Source organism: Hyperolius riggenbachi, chromosome 10 (assembly GCF_040937935.1).
Source record: "Hyperolius riggenbachi isolate aHypRig1 chromosome 10, aHypRig1.pri, whole genome shotgun sequence".
Taxonomy (NCBI): domain Eukaryota; kingdom Metazoa; phylum Chordata; class Amphibia; order Anura; family Hyperoliidae; genus Hyperolius; species Hyperolius riggenbachi.
The window spans coordinates 129,728,579-129,749,894 of record NC_090655.1 but is presented as its reverse complement, the minus strand read 5'-3'; the positions used below and the strand labels follow the sequence as shown (position 1 = coordinate 129,749,894).

Genomic DNA, 21,316 nt, shown 5'->3' with positions numbered 1-21,316 from the left:
CCTTGTAGATGATCCAGCTCTGCACGTACAGTATAGTTTCGGGTGTCCCTACTCTTTGTAAAACATGTATGTGCATTTGATTTTCTCCAGTAAAGAGAGCTTTATATGCTGCGACCCTCTGGACTTCATTTGTCTTGTGAGTTTAGAGGAGCCTGCTATTGCGCGCTCCAGTTAAAAGAGTGAACTGGGTTGGGGCTGCCATACTCTAATACTCAAGCGCAAATAAAATTAAGAACAAAAGCACACACACCAATTAGAAGCTTCAAATCTTTTATGTAAAAAGCAGGAAAAATAAACCTAAAAACAAGACATTTCAAACAGTATATAAGAGCAATAAAAAAAAAAAAAAACAACGGAACTCAATTTATTAAGTATCTTGATTCTGCCATAGCATAGACCCCTCTGGTTTTATAAAGAACCCTTTCTCTCTGTTGCAACATTGTCAGAGTTCCTCGCAGCTTAGCTCTCGGAATAGTTGTCATCGCAGAATTTGACGACAATTCATCTTCTGCAGTGATCACCTTCTTCTCACATACATAACTGAAGGACAAAAGCGACCTTCACGCGGCATTCACATGGCCGTGTGTAAAATTCTCTATTTGTTGGCAAGAAAGCCAAAAGCATGTTCCACTACAACCCCGGCATTGCTAAGTCGCTACTTAAAGAGAAACTCAGAGCAAAAATTGAACTTTATCTTAATCAGTAGCTGATACCCCCTTTTACATGAGAAATCTATTCCTTTTCACAAACAGACAATCAGGGGGCGCTGTATGACTGATATTGTGGTGAAACCCCTCCCACAAGAAAAGTTCGAACCTTTGCCAGTTTCCTGTCTGTGAACCTTGTTGCATTGTGGAAAATAGCTGCTTAGGGCTCTTTCACATTAGGGCAGATTTTCTGCGTTTCAACGCAAAGGTTAAAGTTTGCATTACCCAAGGTGAAATAAAAGTCCATAGACTTTCATTTTAGCTTTCACATATAACGCAGCCTTTTTGAGCGTTGCGTTACACTGCACCCAGGCGCAGTTTTTCGGCCGACGCTAGCTTTATGCGTTACAATGTTAGTCAATGTAAAACGCACACTATGCGCGTTTTTAATCCGTTAACGCAGGCAATCAGTCCCAGAATGCAACAGAGGAACAATGTAGAAAGTTGAAAACTAAAAGAAAAAAAAATTACCTGCGTTTTCCTATGTCCTGTAACGCATTGAAAACTGATTAAAAACGCACACTCACTGCAGTGCAAAACGCATTAAAAGGCATACAACAAAACGTATGCTTTGAGCGTTCTCCAACGCAAGCTCTGATGTGAAAGAGCCCTTACAGCTGTTTCCAACTGACAAAAGCTATGCAGCAGCTACACCACCTGCCAACAGTAAAATGTTCACTGGGCTTCCTCTTTAAACACTCCATGAATGTGTGATATCAAAACTCCATAACATGTTCATGGAATCCAAAGGCCACATTTCCAATCAAGGTGTAGGGGTAGGCAGGCACCTGTGTACCTGGCCATGTTTGGAGGGCTAGGTTGGCCAGCTAAACAAATTGAAGTCTGACTCCAAAATGGCTCCTGTGATACATACAGAAACTGATAATCTTCCACAGCCATCAGTGCAAGGGAAAAAAAATTAAATTCAAAAGCCTGCTTCCACTCAAAGCAGGCATTGACATCCAGATTTGCCTCCCATCAGCAGCACAGACAATTTCAGAAAAAGTTTTCCTTCAAATAATGGTTCAATCTCATCCCACTTTAAATGGTTTGGTGAGTACATGAATCTTGGCTGTAGCATCTCCTGGATTAACATGAAGGTCTTTAGGACAATTCTTTGCACAGTAGTATTTTCCAACTGGAATTCATAGAGCAGGGATGTGCGTTTAACTACTAGAAATCTGTATGAACAAAAGAAAAAATGTAAGCATTCTGCAGCACCAACCCACATGTTCACTGACATCCTGCACTTTCTAATAGTCTCACAAGACTTCAGACTGTAAGCCGTAGTCATTTAGGTATAACCTTGAAAAATAAGTTGTAGACTACACTTTTCCAAAAATCGAGGATAATCAACAAAGGCATGAGCAATCAATTGTGGAGCACAGTGCATCATTATTGCCTTAGCCCCCACTGACATAAGCTTCTATCTCAGGACAGGAGATTAAAGCACACCTGAACTGAGAGGGATATGGAGGTGGACAGATTTATGGCTGTTTAAACAATGTAAATTGCCTGTCTGTCCTGCTCATCCCATGCCTCCAATACTTTTGGCCATAGACCCTGAACAAGCATTCAGATCAGGTGCTCTGAATGCAGATTAGCTGCATGCTTGTTTCAAGTGTGTGATTCAGACACTACTGCAAAGAGATCAGCAGAACAGCCAAGCAATCGACATTGTTGAAAAGTGCATAAATATGGCAGCCTTCATATCCCTCTCAGTTCAGGACCCCCCCCCCCCCCCCCCCCCACTGGTCCAACCAGGCGCTGATTGGGCACTCTGCGCAACTGATTAGCCTCTGCTTTTATTTTGCTCATATTTGCTTTGTAGTCGTTTGGTTCTGAATAAATATAGGGAGAGGTATGTTACTGAACAGGAGCATCCCTCCCTCATACAACACCCCCCCCCCCTTCCCCAGTCAGCATGAGTCATGAAGACATTACAAGTAGGCCTGAACGATTTTAGGAAAAGATTAAATTGCACAATTTTTGACAGAAATTGCAATTTCGATTCTGTACACGATTTTTGCTACACAATAATGGATCAGATCGCTCTGACCATCCAGTCGCTCTCCACCTGGCTGGGGACAGTCTGTGAAACTACTATTACTGCGGTCCCCTATCTGCCTGTCCCGTGTGTGCTGCTGGCTGGGGGGGGGAGGGGGGTGACAGTGACTGACACTGTAAATATCACCTCGCTGCAGCTGCTGGCTGGACAGCTTCTAGCAATCTCCCCTGAGCAGTGATAGGTAACATGGGGAATCACTGCTGTCATGTCACACAGTACTGGGCAGTGTATCGATAGGAAGTCAGCTAGCTCTATGTAGAGGTAGTGGAATATAATCTATATCTATATATAATTATTTTATTCCCCTACATATATCCAGCAGCACACACGGGACAGGCAGAGAGGGGACCCCAGCCAGGTAGAGAGCAGACCGAGGTGTTAGTTAATTACTGTGTTAATGGCTCTCCCCGGCAGCACATCTCAGGCTCTCTTCATTTGCCAGGGTAGGGGCAGAACCAGCCTTCCTTCCCTGTCTGCCCCATTCACCAGCCTGGCTGTCACCCGGAGAGGGAGGGGGCATGGTCCGATTTGTTAACCCCTCACTGGCCTCCTCTCTAGCATCTACAGTGGAATTGCTTTTTATTACAATTTGATATTTTATTTGTTGCCATTTTCTCTTGGGGATAGGTTAAAAGTTCAACTTTCATTATCAAAAGCACAGAAGTGGTTATTTACTTATTTATAATAAAATTAGATAAATGCAAAAAAAAAAAAAAAAAAAAAAAAAAAAAAAAAAAAAAAAAAGGTAATTTTTTTCTGGCACTTAAAAGTTCTAAAAGTTTTTTGTTTTTTTTTTAATAAAATGTGGTTGTTTCTTTGTGTAGTAACAATGGACATAAACATGCCTGTATAGCAGTGTATAAGGGGAAGGTCAAGGTTTTGGAGTTACTAGATAATAGTTGAGATATTACCACAAGGGATACTGCTCAAAGACAGTCAAGTATGCAGGGAGGATCAAATGCTGGGGAGGGAAGCCATTAATAAAAAGAGGTTTAGGTGGAGGCTGGTGTTGGTACAAACATTTTGGTGGCCATGGAGGGATAGGATTGAAATACACATACGGACAAATTTTAGATGTAATTCAGCTTACCTTTCAATGGACATCAGGGTTTAATGGAGAGATTTGTCTGGATGTTATTGGAGGTCCTGGTACAAAGTCCAGTACTGCCCCTTCTGTTCTCTTTCTTGGGGCAGTGGATGTACCCAGAATACCCGGGTAGCCGGTATGCTGTAACTCAATGCTGCAAGACGCAACAACCCTCCACGTACAACAAAGAAAACTCTGCAACAAGAACAGCCTCCTCAACAGCCCATACTGAATAGCAATGAAATCTCATTTTATACCACATACAAGCACACTGAAAATGCCATAGTAAAGACCGGCTTTGCGTGTAACGTTTAAAATAAATATACACATTAAAATAAGTAGTATGTTTGTTTCAGAGTAAATTACTTTTCTCCTATCTTGCTGTCACTTACAGTAGGTGGTAGTAGTAGTCTGACAGAATGGACAGGTTTTGGCCAAGCTCATTTCCTCATGGGGGTTTCTCAGCATGGCCTTTACCTATGCAATAAAACCTTAACTGTCGCTGCGTCATCCTCCTGTCCCTGTGTCCCGTGTGTTTTGGCTACTGCGCATGTGTAGCCGTTGGGACAGGAGGACAGGCCAGGGGGTGTGGGCGGCAGGTGGGTGCGCGTGCATGCGACCCGACATGCGGCGTTGAGAGAGACCTAGAGCCCCTTTTTAAACTGGCTTAGGTCTACTAGTTCTTTATAAAGAAACTCCCTGAAAAGGATTTATCCCAATATGCTGGCCAGCCTCGGTGCACACTTTTTTAGCAGTTGGATGGAGCAGGTGCTTCTGAGAACAAAAGAAACCACTGAGAATCCCCCACGAGGAGATGAGCTGGCCTAAAACATGTCAGTTCTGTCAGATTTCTACTACCTACTGCAAGTCACAGCAATATAGGAGAAAAGTAATTTATAGCACATTTTACTCTGGGGGAAAGAAAACATTTTTTTTTACTTATTTGTATATGTTTACATGTACTTTAAATTGTACTATTTTTTTAGCAATGGTGGTCCTTTAAGTGAGTGTAGAATTCTGGAGTGCCTACCACTGATCCTATAATTAGAACAAAACAGAATAACCAGAAACTTCTAAAAACAAGCAGAAATCTTACATTTAAAAATCAAATTTAAAACAGACCAGTGGACGATTTTTTAATATATTACCAGAACTAGTCTCCAATTACTCCAAGTAACAATTCTATATATGTAATTATTTTGTTGCTAGGGATACGGATACTAGTGCACAACAATTACATCACATTTCAGAGCAGGGTATTACTAGAATGGACTTAGGCCACACTGTAGTCACTATCCAAATTGTTGTCTCTAAACACAAACTTATCAGTCTTGCTTTGAATTGATAAAAATATCTTATTCCACCTGTTACTAGGTTTAAATGCCAAATATTTTTTTTTCCTCACAAATGTCCCTTAAAGAGAAATTCCACTCTTGATAAAAATTTTAATCAGTAAAATATAACATAGGACTACTAGAGAAGCAGAGGGATGAGGTTTGGGGCCCGTTCCCACTGTGGCGAATTTGCGTGCATTAGCTGCACGCAAATTCACATACACAATGTATTTCAATGTGCCCGCTTCCATTACAGGTGAAAAACACTTCCCCCGCACGCGGGAAAAAAAGCACCACTGCCTTTGTAACAATTTTCCGCGTGGTTTATGCGTTTTCACACATTTTCGGGTGCCCTTTTTTTCGCATGCATATATGTCAATAGTGATAAAAAGTGACTGAGCGAAAAAAAAAAAACAAACACAAATTTGCATACGCATGCAAATTTGCATGTTTGCAGTGGAAACAAGCCCTTAATAAAATGGAAGCTAGAAAATGGCTTTTAAAAAAAAATAAAAAAATAAAAATTTCCAAACGATTTTTCGGTTCTTCACCTAGGTTTCGGACCCCATGACTGTCTGGACAGATGGAAGGGTAATGTGGTTACAGGTCAATTGGAGGATGGGTAAACATTTTTGGAAATGGTCTGTCACCCAAAACAATCATGTATGATAAAATTAAAGGCCATTTCTACTGAGCATCTATACAGGTCTTTGTGATTTCACACTAGCACAAGACTTTTGTTAGCAAGCAACTGTCAGATTTTAGTTCCTACCTGTAGTTAGTAGTTACCCTGACAATGAAGGCTGTTATTGTTTTTGAGGAACTAAAGCCATTGCTGGTCTGCTAGTAACTTATCACAGTGTCCAGAACCTAGTCATGGAAACGATTCTTCAGTGCAGGCTGTGGCTTATGCCTCGTTCACACCCGGGCAATTTCAGCCTGCATCTTGCGCTTTACTGATTGCTGGTGAACAGCAAAGCGCTGCAAAACACGCATTCCTGAAGGAGTACTCGCACTACAGTGATTGCCACCAATTGCAAATGTGCTGCATGTAGCATTTTCAGGCTATTGCGTAGTGATTCTCATTCACTGGAATGAGAATTGTGAAGTGCAACTGCTGCAAAATCACTCTTAATGCAAAATCTGCAGTTCAGAGTGTGAATGAAGCCTCAAGGTGGCCATACATGCATAGATTGCAACCCAATGTGGCAAACCGATCAGAGAGGAACCAAATCCATCCATCCATCCATTTTCAATTTTACCATGAAATTCATTAAAACTTTCTATCAAACTGCAGCATTGCACTGTTCGATACAGCACAATGTTATGGAACGCCGTTCTACGGCCCGTGCTGCATAAAACAATCAGGCCCAGTACGCAGTCAAGACCGTACTGGGCCTGCACAATACGCTTCTGGTGACATCAGCAGGAGTGAGGACACAGCCGTGCAGGCGCAGTGGTTTTCAGACCTTAAAGTCTGAAATTCCAGAAATGAACTGGAGGCGGGGCCGAAACATCGGTGAGTGGCTGCGCAGGCACAGGATGTCTGCGGCGGACCATTAGAAGCCCCAGGTATCTTCAACTCAATTTCCCCCGACCCCCTTACAGTATTCCTTTAACATCAAAGCAAAGTGTAAAATGCCTAGTAAGGTGCCCATACACACATCTATATTCCCATTTGATTCCCTGTTGATTTTATCACCTTGATCGAATCGGATGGGCATCTTATCCTTTTAAAAATTTTCAATCGATTGAGTTTTGACCAAGGGTTGAACAATAGTGTTGATTGGATAGGATGAACAATCTAGGTCAATTGGCAGAGAGGCAGTAGATTAATGTGCCATAGTGTTTGCACATTGATGCATTGAACCAGTAACGTGTAAAAATGTATGTGTTAATGTTCCTGCACTAGCGGGAATGCGTAAAAATGTATGCAATGCGGCCCGCCGATCTCCGAGGTCGGCAAGCTGCCAGCGGGGGACTGGAGCAGCAGTGAGTGACTACGAGGGCACAGGATGGCTGCATGGGGCTGGTAGAAGCCTCAGGTAAGTGAAACTTTTTTCTTTGCGCTTGGACCTTCCCTTTAAAATGCATGTGAAGTGTGTGGTAGGAATTAATTCCTTCTCAATCCATTCTTTTTAGAAACAAAACGGATCATTTTGGAACATTATTATGTGTATGGCCAGCTTAACTCACAAATACAGCTCATTGCAAGAATATTCTCTGTTCAGCTCAGTCACAAAATACTATTACACAAAGTATCAGAACATTCACAGGGTCACCAAGGGACAGGCAAAAAGAGCCTTAATTTCAAAGCTCCTGTCCTGCTAATATCTCACCTGCATCAAAACCGCTTTGTTAAATTTAGCCCTGAAATTTGTGCTCTGAGAAATGAGATACTGAACACATTTTGTGTGCCAGTCCAGAGACACCAAAGAGATTAAATCCAACACAGAGTCTGCAGAAGCCCGCAAGGGTAATTTTAACAATACACAATGCAGTCATTTTTTTTTTTTATAATACAGTCTACCAAAATAACTTAGAGTATTGCTCATACAGAGCAATCATTAGTGGTTATTGGCGCAAGCAAACTATGGAATCAGAAATATTCTCAGGATATAAAGTACCTGATTATTCTTGTATTGGTGCTGAAAACCAAGCCATGCACTCATGTTATCCCTTATACAAGTTCTCCCAAGCTAGCCATGTAGAATCCTGAAGAGACAGCATCTTATGTTTAGCTTAATGTGCACTTTTTACATTTTAAATATAACCTCCAAGCACTTCAAAGAAACAGATTGTGCGGATGAAGAAAACATCAAGAAAAAAAAAATGAAAAAGGTTGAGCGCTTCTAATAGCAATCAGTGTATCTCTGTGTGGAACTAAAGATCATTTCATGTCTGTGGATACCTTCAGAACAAGTAGGGATATATCTGCCCAACAGATTTACCAAAATGTCAAGAAATGTCAGTGAGAGATAAAATCATTCAGACTTGCAAGCTTAGATGCAGACCTGCATTGCTGACTGTTGGTAAGGATGCTCTAAAAACTTTTTACTTTTTAACTTGGGCCATTAAAGTTACACACATTAGTGTAACCAAATCTTCAACCGAGGCTCTGATCAATTATGAATATACTTGAATTACTGATTTTAACTTTGTTTTAAATATACTGGAATACCACTATTTACATTTAGACAGAATATCAGTATACAACATTTTTGAAAAGCATTTTCTAGCAAAAAAAAAAAAAAAAAAAAAAGTTGCATCTCATTGTTCACCCCTAACAGCAGCTGGATCGGTCAGGCTACTGATTAACTTCTGCCTCATTCTTTGCATTAATGAGAGGGCAGGGAGTGGTTACATGGAAGGAAAGGGCAAGCCAGGAACGTGTCACACTTCTATGGCAGTAGTGTAGACATGGGGGTACAGCTTAAAAAGTAAAAATTACTATTACTTTTCTTGTTGATAGATGATCATTCCCCAGTTTACCCAACTCTTATTTGGTACACTAAAAGGAAGTTGCAGGGCATGCTGGGTTGTCCTTTTTTTGCTTCTCTACTTCCCCTCAGACTTAACTAATGCAGCCTGATTGGCTGAAGCTTCTTTCCCTCTTTCATACACATCTGTTCCTCTCCGATTGGCCAAAATTTCTCATGTTGAGACAATGCACTTTCTATAGTGAAGGACGGGCAAATCAGGCAGAGGAGAGTAATGGATGGAAATTACATCAGGATGGGCTTCAAAATAGCCACACTTAAAGAGACACTGAAGCGAGAATAATTCTCGCTTCAGAGCTCATAGTTAGCAGGGGCACGGCTAAACGGGGGTCCCTTCACCCCCAACCCCCCCCCCCCCCCCTGCAAAATCAACGACCAAATTGGTCGTAAATTTTGCTCTTCCTGGAGGCAGGGCGAACGGCTGCAGCCCTGCCTCTCAGCGCGTCTATCAGACGCGCATCGTCGCCTCTCCCCCGCCCCTCTCAGTGAAGGAAGACTGAGAGGGGCGGGGAGAGACGGAGGTACGCGTCTGATAGACGCGCGGGAGGCAGGGCTGCGGCGGTTAGCCCTGCCCCAATGCGGAAGTAATTCTGCGATGTACGGAGGGGATTTGTGGGTGAAGGGACCCCCGTTAAGCCGCGGGATAGCGGCGTTTTAGCAGGGGCACATGCCCCTGCTATCTATGAGGTCTGAAGCGAGATTTATTCTCGCTTCAAACTCTCTTTAAAAATGGGAAATGCTCAAAGATTTTCTCTTTTTTTTTACTGTAGAAAAATCACTAAAATCAAAACGTGGACAGTGCAATACATATGTTATGTAAGTAGAGCAAGTGTTTAAATATGTTTTTTTTTTTCCTGAGATAGTATGACTGACAGCTTCTCTTTAAAGGTTTATGGCAGAAAAGCCAATGTTTCAATGTAAACATTTCTCTAATGCGTCAGGTCAGTTGCAGCATACCTACACGTGCAATATAAACAAAGCAAGTTATAGGTCCATATTAAGCCGCATTTACACGAGTAGATGCAGCCGCGATGCTCCTTATCAATCGAGCCGCTGATGAGGCTCGATTGATAAGATCCGACAGGACGGATCTCCGCACCGCCGATTCCCTGCTCGCTCCCCGCGAGGGGACAATGGCAGGGCATCAAGCAGAAGATAAGCGGGGAATCGTATGCGGCGCGGACGCGGCGGGCACACGGAAGAGGCGATCCGGCGGCTAATCAAGCCGCCGGATCGCAGCCTCATCTACGCGTGTAGATGAGGCTTTACAGCTGCCATACCCAGCAGATTTAATCACGTCTGCTTTAATCAAATCTCAATGATATGATATGGGCAGCATCAATAGAAAAAACTATTTTTGTCATTCAGTAGTCATTTTGGGCTGCCATCCAGCCTTACGTTTTCACTATTGCCCAAAACTATTTTTAAAGACAAACATTGACATAAAAAAAAAAAAAAAAAAAAAAAAAAAAAAAAAATCTCACAAACAGCACAGCCTAGGCCAGTACAAATCCACTGTAGGAAAACAAACAATCACTGTATAGTACAAATAGCACAAATGTGAAACTGCTCAGCAATACCTGCATTGCAAACATGCAGTGCTAAAATAATGCTGTGCTCAAGCAATGACAAATTTTATTTTACTTCAAGGTTTGACTTCCAATTTTTGCTTTTCACTCCTATGTCCAGATGGGCTGAACTTCATATCAGAATCAGTTTATTTCGCCAAGCATGACTGGGCCATGCCCGGAATTGGTTTTAGCATCACAGGACAGCTCACAAAATAAATAAAAAAAGTTACAGCAGAGACAAACGTAACACAGTGTAACAGTGCGCAGGCAATAAGTTACGTCAGAGACGTGACAGAGTAAGAAAAACCTTGAGACAGTAACATATCAAGAAGCAAAACAAGATAACACAGTCTGATCGCAGTAATAAAAACACTCATGTACCATGGGTAGTAGACAGCTAAGTAGGTGCTTTCTACAAGTGTGAGGGGAGCGCCATGGTAGTAATAGGGAGTTCAGGAGTCTCACCGCTGTGGGGAAGGTGGTGTCTCTGTGCCTTGACGTCTAGGTAGAGATGGCACGGAGCGATGACCCGGGTGAGATGGGTCATTAGCAATCTTCGTTGCCCTAGAGCACATCCTAGAGTTGTGGATGAGCTCCAGAGGGGGGAGGGGTTTCCCAATTATTCTCTCCGCTGATCTGATGACCCCCTCTGAATTTTGTATCTGTCGCTGGTGGTGGCGCCAGCATACCATACGAGTATAGAGGAGCACAGGACAGACTCTATGGATGCGGAGTAGAAGGATTTAAGAAGTTCTTGGGCCATGCCGAACTTCTTTAGTTGACGCAGGAAGAAGAGTCTCTGCTGGGCCTTCTTTTGGGTTGCGGAGCTGTTCCCTTTCCAGCTCAGGTCATCAGATATGGTAGTGCCCAGGAGTCGGACACTGGGGACAATTTCAACTGCTCTGCCTTCTGAAGTCTATGACCCTCTCCACCGTTTTTATACGACTAAACCACCAAACAAACACACACACGAAAAAATTTTATTTATGCCAAATTCACACTATGTGCATTGAATAACACCATCTCTACAGCACGTGCATAACAAAACATGCATGTTGTTTTCATAGCATGAACAATTGCTAAGTAACGTACGTGAACCTTTCTGCACGTCATTCAGAAAGTACAGTTGAAAAAGCATTAGGATAACAGGATTTATTACAACGCATTGATATGAAAAGGACCAGACAATGGTTCAGGCCAGGAGTTCACAGGCAGCAGAGTAATATGCATGCAGTCTACGTACCTTCTGGGGGCCCATACACTGGTCGATTTCATCCAGCAAAAAATGGCCGATTCAATCGATCAAATCGGCTAGAAACTGATGCATTAGGAAGCACAATCGATCGGATGACCGATTTCGATCTACTCGATCAGACCGGATGGAAAATCTCGGTCCACTGGCAGTTGATCGATGGCTGGCCGATAGAGTTGCATTGGATTGAATAGTGCAACACTACATTTCGATCGATTTTTAATAGATTTCATTCTAAAATCTATTGGAAATCTGTTCCTACTGTGTTGCACACATCAGATACATTCATGGTTCAACCTGACAGGCATCTATCTGATGGTCAAATCTGCTGCAAATTGTAGGTGTATGGCCATCTTTAGGGTAGGTTCACAGTGGTTAATTGCATAACGCACTAGTTATAAGTGTGAGCAGCAATGAAGACTGGACATAGACTTTAATACAAAGCCTGCATGCAGTGAGATAAAATAACGCCAACAGTTCCAACAGTAATGTGAACAGGCCCATAGAATTGTACGGGCTGTGAGTTCATGCAGAACTATTCTGTTATGTAACTGACCACTGTGAACAGTTAGGGCCAATTTCCACTACACGCAGATTGGATGCAGAAAACCTGACTCCAATGAATGCCTATGGCCCTGTTTCCACTAAACGCGATTTTGCTGATGCAGATTTTCCCATAGCAAACGATATTCAGGAGGAGCACCAAGTTTCAAAGGAGATGAGTGTGCCACGGTCAAGATCTCTGTGCCCCCAGAGGTCTACAGCAATCCAAAGACAAGTAGGACCGGCACCACTCCAGTAGAATGTATTAAAGCTCTTTTATTCAAACATGAATGGCTCAGCAATGACAGACGCTGTTTCGGGCATAGCCCTTTCTCAAACTGCAATATCCACATTGCAGTTTGAGAAAGGGATATGCCCGAAACAGCGTCTGTCATTGCTGAGCCATCATGTTTGAATAAAAAAGAGCTTTAATACATTCTACTGGAGTGGTGCCGGTCATACTTGTCTTTGCAGATTTTCCCATAGGCATTCATTGGAGTCAGTTTTTCTGCATCCAATCTGCGTGTAGTGGAAACATATCTGATTGTGACTGTACAGTATATATGATGTGTACACAGAAATCTCTTGTATATACTAACTAACATCTATGCTGTTAGAATAAAGCCTGATGTGTAGCCGTGGGCTAGACACGGATACAACAGAGCTACACACGTGGATTACCCGAGCGGCGTCCGGAACTGTGTGGGAAGTGGAGGTTCACGCCATTCCAATCGCAGTAGAGGGACTACAGGTGCCAGCCGGGGCCCAACAAATCGGGGGAGAGCCTGTATCTAAATTACTCTGTGCTGATGACAAAGAAAGGAATTCGTGAGTGTAATTTTATGCTTCTTATAATAAATGTCGCTGGTTTTATGCTATGTGAAGCGTTTGTTTTGAGGTAAATCTTATGAGAAGCTGGGAACCATACTGCAAGGACAAGGAATATCTGGTACCCAGGGACGGCTATCATCAGTTCGGGCCGTCCCCCACCACACCGAAGTGTCCCAGTGCACAGATAGACCTAATTGGAGGTCTAGATATTTGGTGAGTGTCTGTTCACCTGGGTGCTGGTGAAGGTGATAGGAAGAAAATAAGCTGTAAACCTTGGCTCCTTGGCAGATGTGGATTTACTACATTGGACTTTCTATATGATTTTATTGACTTTGTAGTTAATGATGGTTGTATGAAGCGCCACCTTCTGGTATTGAATATTGGACATAATTAAAAGGGGCAGCTCCAACTTGAAGTGGACTGTTTTTTTTTTTTTAGGTGTAGCGCTGGGCTCCTTGTGTATACTAGAAGTTCCTATACCTGTTCTAATGTGGTCTGTGTTTCTGCAGCCTTTTTTAGTTGCACAGTGGCTGTGTTATCTCTGTTACATGATCTAATCTTCTCTCTTCTGTGTTGGCTGAGGCCGGAAAGTGTGGAATGTGCTGCACTGCTTGCCATTGGCAGAAGCTATATACACCCTCTCCAAGCTCCATATGAGTCAGAGACTGAGCTACTCTCAAGCCTATCACACTCTAGTTAGAAGTCATGTCTTTTGTTTGTAAACACTGCCTAAAAATGTCAATTACAAGCCAGGATTGCAGCAGGGAGTGGCAGAAACAGCAACGTGGGGCCCAGGAGAACATAATGAATAGAATGGTATGCTTTTTATTGTAAGAATTTTAGAGTACAGATGCCCTTTAAATTACAGCTTGTGTCCAACTCTCAAAATATATTCTGCTTTTCAATGGAACACCCTCTTAAAATGTTTGAATCATCTCCTGATTTCTCTGCTAAATGCACACACTGCTGCTGGAACCCTATTGGTTTCTGAACATACAATCTACCATAATATTGAAAAAGTTAGAAATACAAAATGAAATGCAAAAAGGAATTACAGAAAAAAAAAAAAAAAGACACACAAGTACAATAAGCATTGCCTGGAATATTGATTCACCAACAAACACATCCAGTCTGCTAATTCAATGCAGTGCGAGCTTGAAAGTATGGAAGTGCTATAGAGGAATGCAGCACAGTGACCCCAGGCAATGTGAAGGATGCAAAAGGTCAAAAGCTTTTCATCTCTTACTGCATCAAATGCGTGTCAGGGTCAGATCGGGGATGCTTGCATGTTAATTTCAAGTATTGATAATGGTCATGCTTCAATTAAACAGATTCCGCTTCTATTCAAACAATTTCCTGTAATTTCTTTTTTGTTTTGCCCTCTACAAATTTTATTTTGCAGGAAATCTGTTTTCAATCTTTACAAGCTTAAAATATAATCCTGTGAGTTCTGGAGTTTTGTTTGCTTGTATTTAATTCCCAACACAAGTGTCCAAACAAAGGCCAGCAGCTATCACTGAGGGCTCGTTTCCACTATCGCGAATCCGCATGCGTCTTGCGTATGCGGATTCGCATAGACAATATAATTGACACAAATCACAAAAGGTGAGGTCTGGGTGGGAGCGAGGAGTGAGACGCGGGGACAGAGTGTGAGAGCGGAGGTGGGCGGAGTCAGATGCTCGTAATACAAGGTGATTGACAGCCTTGTGACAGCCTTGTGGGCGGGGTCTGCCGCCCGCCCAGCTAATGCTCCGGAGATGTTGGGAGGAGTGAGCCGCACAAGTGAGAGAGTCTGTGGGCGGCTACTGTTTGCCGCCCTCTGCACTGATTGGCTACACAGTCGGCAGAAGTTAGGGGAGAGAGAGCCTGCTGCACTCGGAAAACGAGTGACAAACGCTGGTGCTGAGCCGCCGCAAACTGCCGCAAAACAGAGCGGGAGAGTGGACTGCTGGCCTGAATGCAGAGGGGGTAAAAATCGTTGCCATGGCGATCACGGAATAGTCATTTCCGTGATCGCGATTTCAATCGAAAAACTATTTATCGTTCAGCATCTTTGTGTGCAGCATCTTGCAAAGTTTACTGTCTGATGGGGAGTTCAACTCCATAGAATATTAACAAATATGATGCGCAAACCCCCCTTTTCATAATCTTGGAAGAAAACCTCTTGGAGTCTGCAAAAAACTTGAGACTGGGGCGGAGGTTCACCTTCCAGCAGGACAATGACCCTAAACATAAAGCCAAGGCAACAATGAAATTGTTTAAAACAAAACATATCCATGTGTTAGAATGGCCCAGTCAAAGTCCAGACTTAAACCCAATCGAGAATCTGTGGCAAGATCTGAGAACTGCTGTTCACAAATGCTATCCATCTAATCTGACTGAGCTGGAGCTGTTTTGCAAAGAAGAATGGGCAAGGATTTCAGTCTCTAGATGTGCAAAGCTGGTAGAGACATACCCTAAAAGACTGGCAGCTGTAACTGCAGCAAAAGGTGGTTCTACAAAGTATTGACTCAGGGGGCTTTATAATTATGCTCACCCCACTTTGCAGTTTTTTTTTTTAAATGTCTGGAATCATGTATGATTTTCAGTCCACTTCTCACGTGTACACCACTTTGTATTGGTCTTTCATGTGGAATTCCAATAAAATGGATTCATGTTTGTGGCAGTAATATGACAAAATGTGGAAAACTTCAAGAGGGCCGAAAACTTTTGCAAACCGCTGTATACCGGCCCTTTTCGCGCAGTCTTTTAATTAGCACTTTAAAAGTTACATTTTAATGCTCTTCAGATATTTAAACATCCTATAGGTAAATCTTTGTAGTTTGTGTTGAATTCAGATAGCGTTTGTATTCAATTGACAAAAAAAAAATAAAATCATATTTCCAACTGGATATTGATCAGAAATGAATTGAAAATACATATGAAACGATATCCGGTATTTTGATCGATATTTTCCAATCTACCTGAACTGCCACTGATCAGAAGATTTGAGCTTGAAAATAAAATGCTGGCAATCAATGGATATTATCTTGCCCCGATCCAATCATTTACTTAATCACAAAAAGAGGAAAAATTGCATGGTGTATACCAAGCCTTAGCCACACCTATCAACGCATATGCTGCACACTTATGCGCATGCTATACACACATATCCTCTATACTTACTCATACTGTGTACACCTACACACCTTATAAAAACGTACCCACATACAAATCCCTCAGCATTCACCCCTTTACTACAAGTTTGCACACACAATACACATCTCTGAACCGTGCACTTCCTACACCCTGTAATTCTTTGACTTTCACGGTGCCCGACACCCATCTGCTACAACTAACAGGCTATAAAGCGGTCATAAACCAGAAAATGACTGACTTTTCAGTGACATAACTGAATCATTTGCATATTCACTCACTATTCTGAAGTGATGCATTATGGGAGAAGCTACTTGCTCATAAATCCAATACCTCAAATGCCTTCCATTCTAAAAAGGCAAAACTGTACTGTATACATTACATTATCTCGTGTACAACAGTAGAGTGGTTAAAATGAAAATTATATATATATATATATATATATATATATATATATATATATATATATATATATATATATATATATATATATATATATACCCCCCCCCCCCCCCCATTCAAAAAAGCAAAAAACAAAACACACCTTTAAAAACTAAATTCACAGTTCACACCGAGACCTGGGTGAGAGAACCTTTATCTATTATGTATTATGCACATGGCAAAGCTGGTTGACATGAATTATCTCTGTAAAGGTGTCAGTGTACTGTAACAAGAGATCTGTAAACCAACAGTCAGTTGAAACTATGTATATTTACACCCTGTTATGTGAAAGTAATTACTGGAAAGAAATTATGTACACAACAGAGTAACAAATTAACCGTTTACAAATGTATGCATTCTTGAATGAAAGAGAAAACAAGGTTTTTACTAAAAACAGAATGCAGTTCCCCATGTTATGCTCTGGGAATCCAGAACAGTAACCTAATGCAAAAATTAATCACACATCAAGCTGCCAAGATTTTTAGCAAATATTTTAAACAAATGCTCCCTGCGCTGGGACAGCTAACAGGAGAACCAATCCAAAATCAGCTGCTCCTAATTCACACAACATTTGAAAACAATATGACTGCTGTCTCGAGTTTGAGAAGCCATCAACCTTTGCTAAATTAGTTTTCTAGGCCTGCAAGCGAAAACTTGGTATCCACCCAAAACAGGTTGGCAGAGATTCACGAGGACAAAGGGAACTTCTCAGAGCAACAAAAACTGTCAACAGGAACATATATACAGCAAATGAATGATGTGATCACTTCTTCACAGATACATTATAAAGTCTGAAGAATGCTGATTTTTATCAATGATTTACCTCGTGTCCATTTTAGATGGTCAAAACGATTGTTTTTTTTCAAGCTGCATTTCATAAACACTGATTTCCCCATCACCCCACTTTCAGCCACGTAAGGCAAATTGTTTTAGCAAAATGGCATCTGCACCTTAATCTTTAAAACGTATAACCATCACTGTTTCACTATCGATGATGTTAATCAGAAGAGGCAAAAGAAAGTGATGTGTTTATTTCACAACATATGCTTAAGTGTCACATCACTTATAAATACGGAGACGAGCAAGATCTAGCCTGCATAAACACGCCATTGAATAATTCACAGAAAATTTAAAAGGCAACTACCTCACAAAAGATTAAAAAAAAAAAAACTGGCAGATAGTTCTGAAAGCCACATGTAGGCACTGTGCGGCAAAGGTACACGCTAACCATCTCGTGCTTCGCATTCTCACTACTGGCAAAATCTAACCAGTCAGTAACACTTCACTATAAAGTCCATTCATTCTAATACTTTTTAGCCATAGACCCTAAACAAGCATGCAGATCAGGTGCTCTGACTGAAGTCTGACTGAATATAATGCATGCTTGTTTCTGGTGTGTGATTCAGGCAGTACTGAAGCCAAAGAGATCAGCAGGACTGCCAGGCAACTGGTATTGCTTAAAAGGAAATAAATATGGCAGCCACTATATCCCTCTTACTTCAGGTGTCTTTGAAAACCACAAATGCCTCTGAGTGGGTCAATATAGTGCCATTGACCAATTCAAGACAGAAATGTGAGGCATTTTTGACAGTAATATGATCTGAGACAGGATTTCTCAACTAAGTCATCAAGTACCCCCAACAGTGCATGTTATGTGGAAATCCAGTTTATGAGCTCTGTGGAGACACTTATTACCTTAACTGTGAATGTCTGTGGGTTTTCTGCAAAACATGCACTGTTGGGGGTACTTGATGACTGAGTTGGGAAACCCTTATCTGAGATGACCACTGCCCCCGTTCTCCCTTTAATTTTGTCAAGTACAGTGCTAAAAAAAAAAAAAAAAAAAAAAAAACCATTTTTCTAAAATCCTGTATCCAAGTAACTCATGTTACATTTAAATAACTGACAGCACTGCTAGTGCATATAACGTGGGACCCTTTGCTGTACCACCATCACCAAACCCATAGAAAGTAATGGGCACTCTGCTAAATAAATTGATTAGATAACTGCTAGCCTGGATTTGCGAAATGATGGTGCTTAGTAAATGGTACAGAACTGTTGGGTATGGGCCCTTCACCACCAAAAAAAATAAAAATATCACAATCATCATTGCGAACGTGCTGCCAATCGTGATTTTTACATTTTAAAATGTGTTTTTTAAGCACTGATTCACGCATTGCAAAGAAAATGAAGCACTTTTGTGATTAGCCAAAACTCGAAGCACACCCCTGGAAACCGGGTACCATGATTACCATGTCATCACGGTGCCCTTGTGACTTAAAAATCACAGCGATCGAAAAATGCAAACGCAGACGGTGGAATATGTCCATAGGGTACTACTTTTGTTTTGACTGGTGGTTAAAGTGCCATGGCTGCTACCATTTACTACCAAATCCCAAAACTGTGAACTACAGCGATAGTCTAGTTTAGGGGACCAAGCAAAAATCCTCATAGGGAACAGTTCTCCAATCACAGCACCCTCTACAGAACAGAGCATTGTGAATGGCCAAATAGCGTGGGCGTAGTTTGCTACAACCTATCTGAAGCCTAGAAGTTCAAAGGGTTCCATCTACCCAATCGCATTAGCTGAATTTCCACACGAGGTTTCCAGCTGGGTCCCCTAAACTAGAATAGCACCTTAACAACATAACACCAGGCTTCACTAACCTGGGCAGCCAATGCACAATTCTTCCATGGGTCACCAATCCATACAACCAATGAGATAACAAACAAGCAGGGTGCTCCACAGGCTAGATAAACGAGTGTTTATGTATATAGTAGTACATATTGATAAACTGCATACTCATGTATATTGTAACAAATGTTTGCTATTCTATAGGAAACACAAGTTTATTTAGCCTGTGGAGTGCCTCCTTCACTTGTATTTGATCAGTGAACAAACAATATGTAACTGTTTGGAATGGACACTCACTGGCTGAGCCTGTTCTGAGTGAAAGAATCACTAGGCAGTAAAAAAAAGACTTGGAAAGATAAAAAATGTCATCTAAAAACTTTACCTGCTATAGGGTTTATTTATTTATTTTTGCCCCACATAAACCAGAAGCAGGAGATACACCAGAACCTTGTCCTGTGCTTTCATATACAGAAAAATGATGATTTATTCAGTTCAGGCAACTCATTCTAAATCTGTATCCACTTAGTCTCTGCTCATTCCAATCCCCATAAAGCAGAAACACTCATAAAGTCACATTTTAAAAAGGACATATCCAGTCCTGGAATGTGCATCTTTAAAAAACATGTCAGCAATGACATTTCCCCTGCTCTGTCCTGGTAGATTTACTGCCTACAGAGAGAAGCCTAATGTCCCCACACATGTAGCTAGTACCCCACTACATGTACAATTCACTAACCATCCCCACATTCAGCCATAGCTCTATTGGGCCAGCATCCCAATAAGCTAACACACCCACAATCAGTAGTAGCAGACAGCGCGTCCCCATGCTGCATGACTACCCTCAGGCCCCCTCCTAGTGCACTGACCAGTGTCCTAAATCCCCTCCAGCGGCAATCCGCCCCCTGCATTCCTCTATTCATGTGTAGCCAGTCACATTCCGCCCTTCTCAGCGTGCAGCGCCTCATCTGCCACCTTCACTTTCTCCCCTGCATGTCCCTCTCCTCCATCCTCCTCCCGCCCGTGTCATGTGGCAGCATGGCTCATACCTGCGGCTCTGGAGCCTCCCCTCGGACTCGGGCAGCAGCGAGAGCTCGGAGAAGCAGGTCCGCGATAGCCAGGAAGTTGGAGCTGAGACTCCCTCCCTCAGCCGGTAGTGTCTCCTCGAGTTCTCCGCCCTAGTGACCCCCTTCTTCCCGCCCCGAGTCTATTAGTGTCCGGGGACCGCCGCTCCTCTTCTTCCCAATCTCCGCCAACCCGGCAGCGCTCACAGCGCGGCAACAATAACAGCAGCCCCCTCCTTCTCTCACTCTCCTGAGACTCCGCCCCCTGGTCCTCCCCGGGAGCTGGAGGCCGCCTACTGCTGCTGCTGAGACACAGGACAGCCGTGTGAGCAGCCAGCGAGGCGGAGGTGAGCTTCCAGCAGCGCTCTCTCACTCGGTGCTGGACGTGTTCACTCAGGCATAGGGCACTGCAAGGAGGGTATACAGAGCACTGCAAGCAGACGTCACACCACAACGTGTATATATATAGAGAGCACTGCAAGCAGATGTCACTCACAACGTGTGTATACAGAGCACTGCAAGCAGACGTCACACCACAACGTGTGTATACAGAGCACTGCAAGCAGACGTCACACCACAACGTGTGTATACAGAGCACTGCAAGCAGACGTCACACCACAACGTGTGTATACAGAGCACTGCAAACAGATGCCACTCACAACGTGTGTATACAGAGCACTGCAAGCAGACCTCACACTGCAACGTGTGCATACAGAGCACTGCAAGCATATGTCACACACAACCTGTGTGTATACAGAGCACTGCAAGCAGGGCCGGATTTCTACTTTTTACCACCCAAGGCCCACTATTACCAGCCGCCCCCTGACCAGCAATATCTCAACCAACCCCCCCCCCCCCCCCCCCCGCCCCCCAAGCATAGTTTTAAAGAGAACCTGAAGCAAAATAAAGAAAATAGATACTTGCCTTAGCAGATCCTCCTGGTGTCTACTGTTTCAGCATTTGGGACCTTCTTAGCAGCCCTCCTGTCTGTGTACAAGTGCAATTATACTGGGCATGCATGAGTAAGGTCTGCACATGCCCAGCAGCACAAAGCCACTTGTGCATGGCTTTTCTGCTCACATAAGCAGCTTAATGCTGCTAGAAATGGGCAGACCGCGCTCGCACATGTCCAGGCAGCAGTGGAGAGGTCT

The 21,316-nt window shown here is 42.6% G+C and overlaps 1 protein-coding gene across 2 annotated transcripts in view; it reads right to left on the bottom strand.

Annotated features, from left to right (window-relative positions):
* NDST2 (N-deacetylase and N-sulfotransferase 2) overlaps positions 1–20,413 on the bottom strand; it is a 307,422-nt gene extending 287,009 nt beyond the window's left edge. For both annotated transcript variants that reach the window (XM_068258024.1, XM_068258025.1), the window contains exon 1: positions 20,151–20,413. The gene's annotated coding sequence lies outside the window, so the exon portion shown is untranslated. The remainder of the gene's footprint in view (positions 1–20,150) is intronic.
* Between the last annotated feature and the right edge of the window lie 903 nt (positions 20,414–21,316).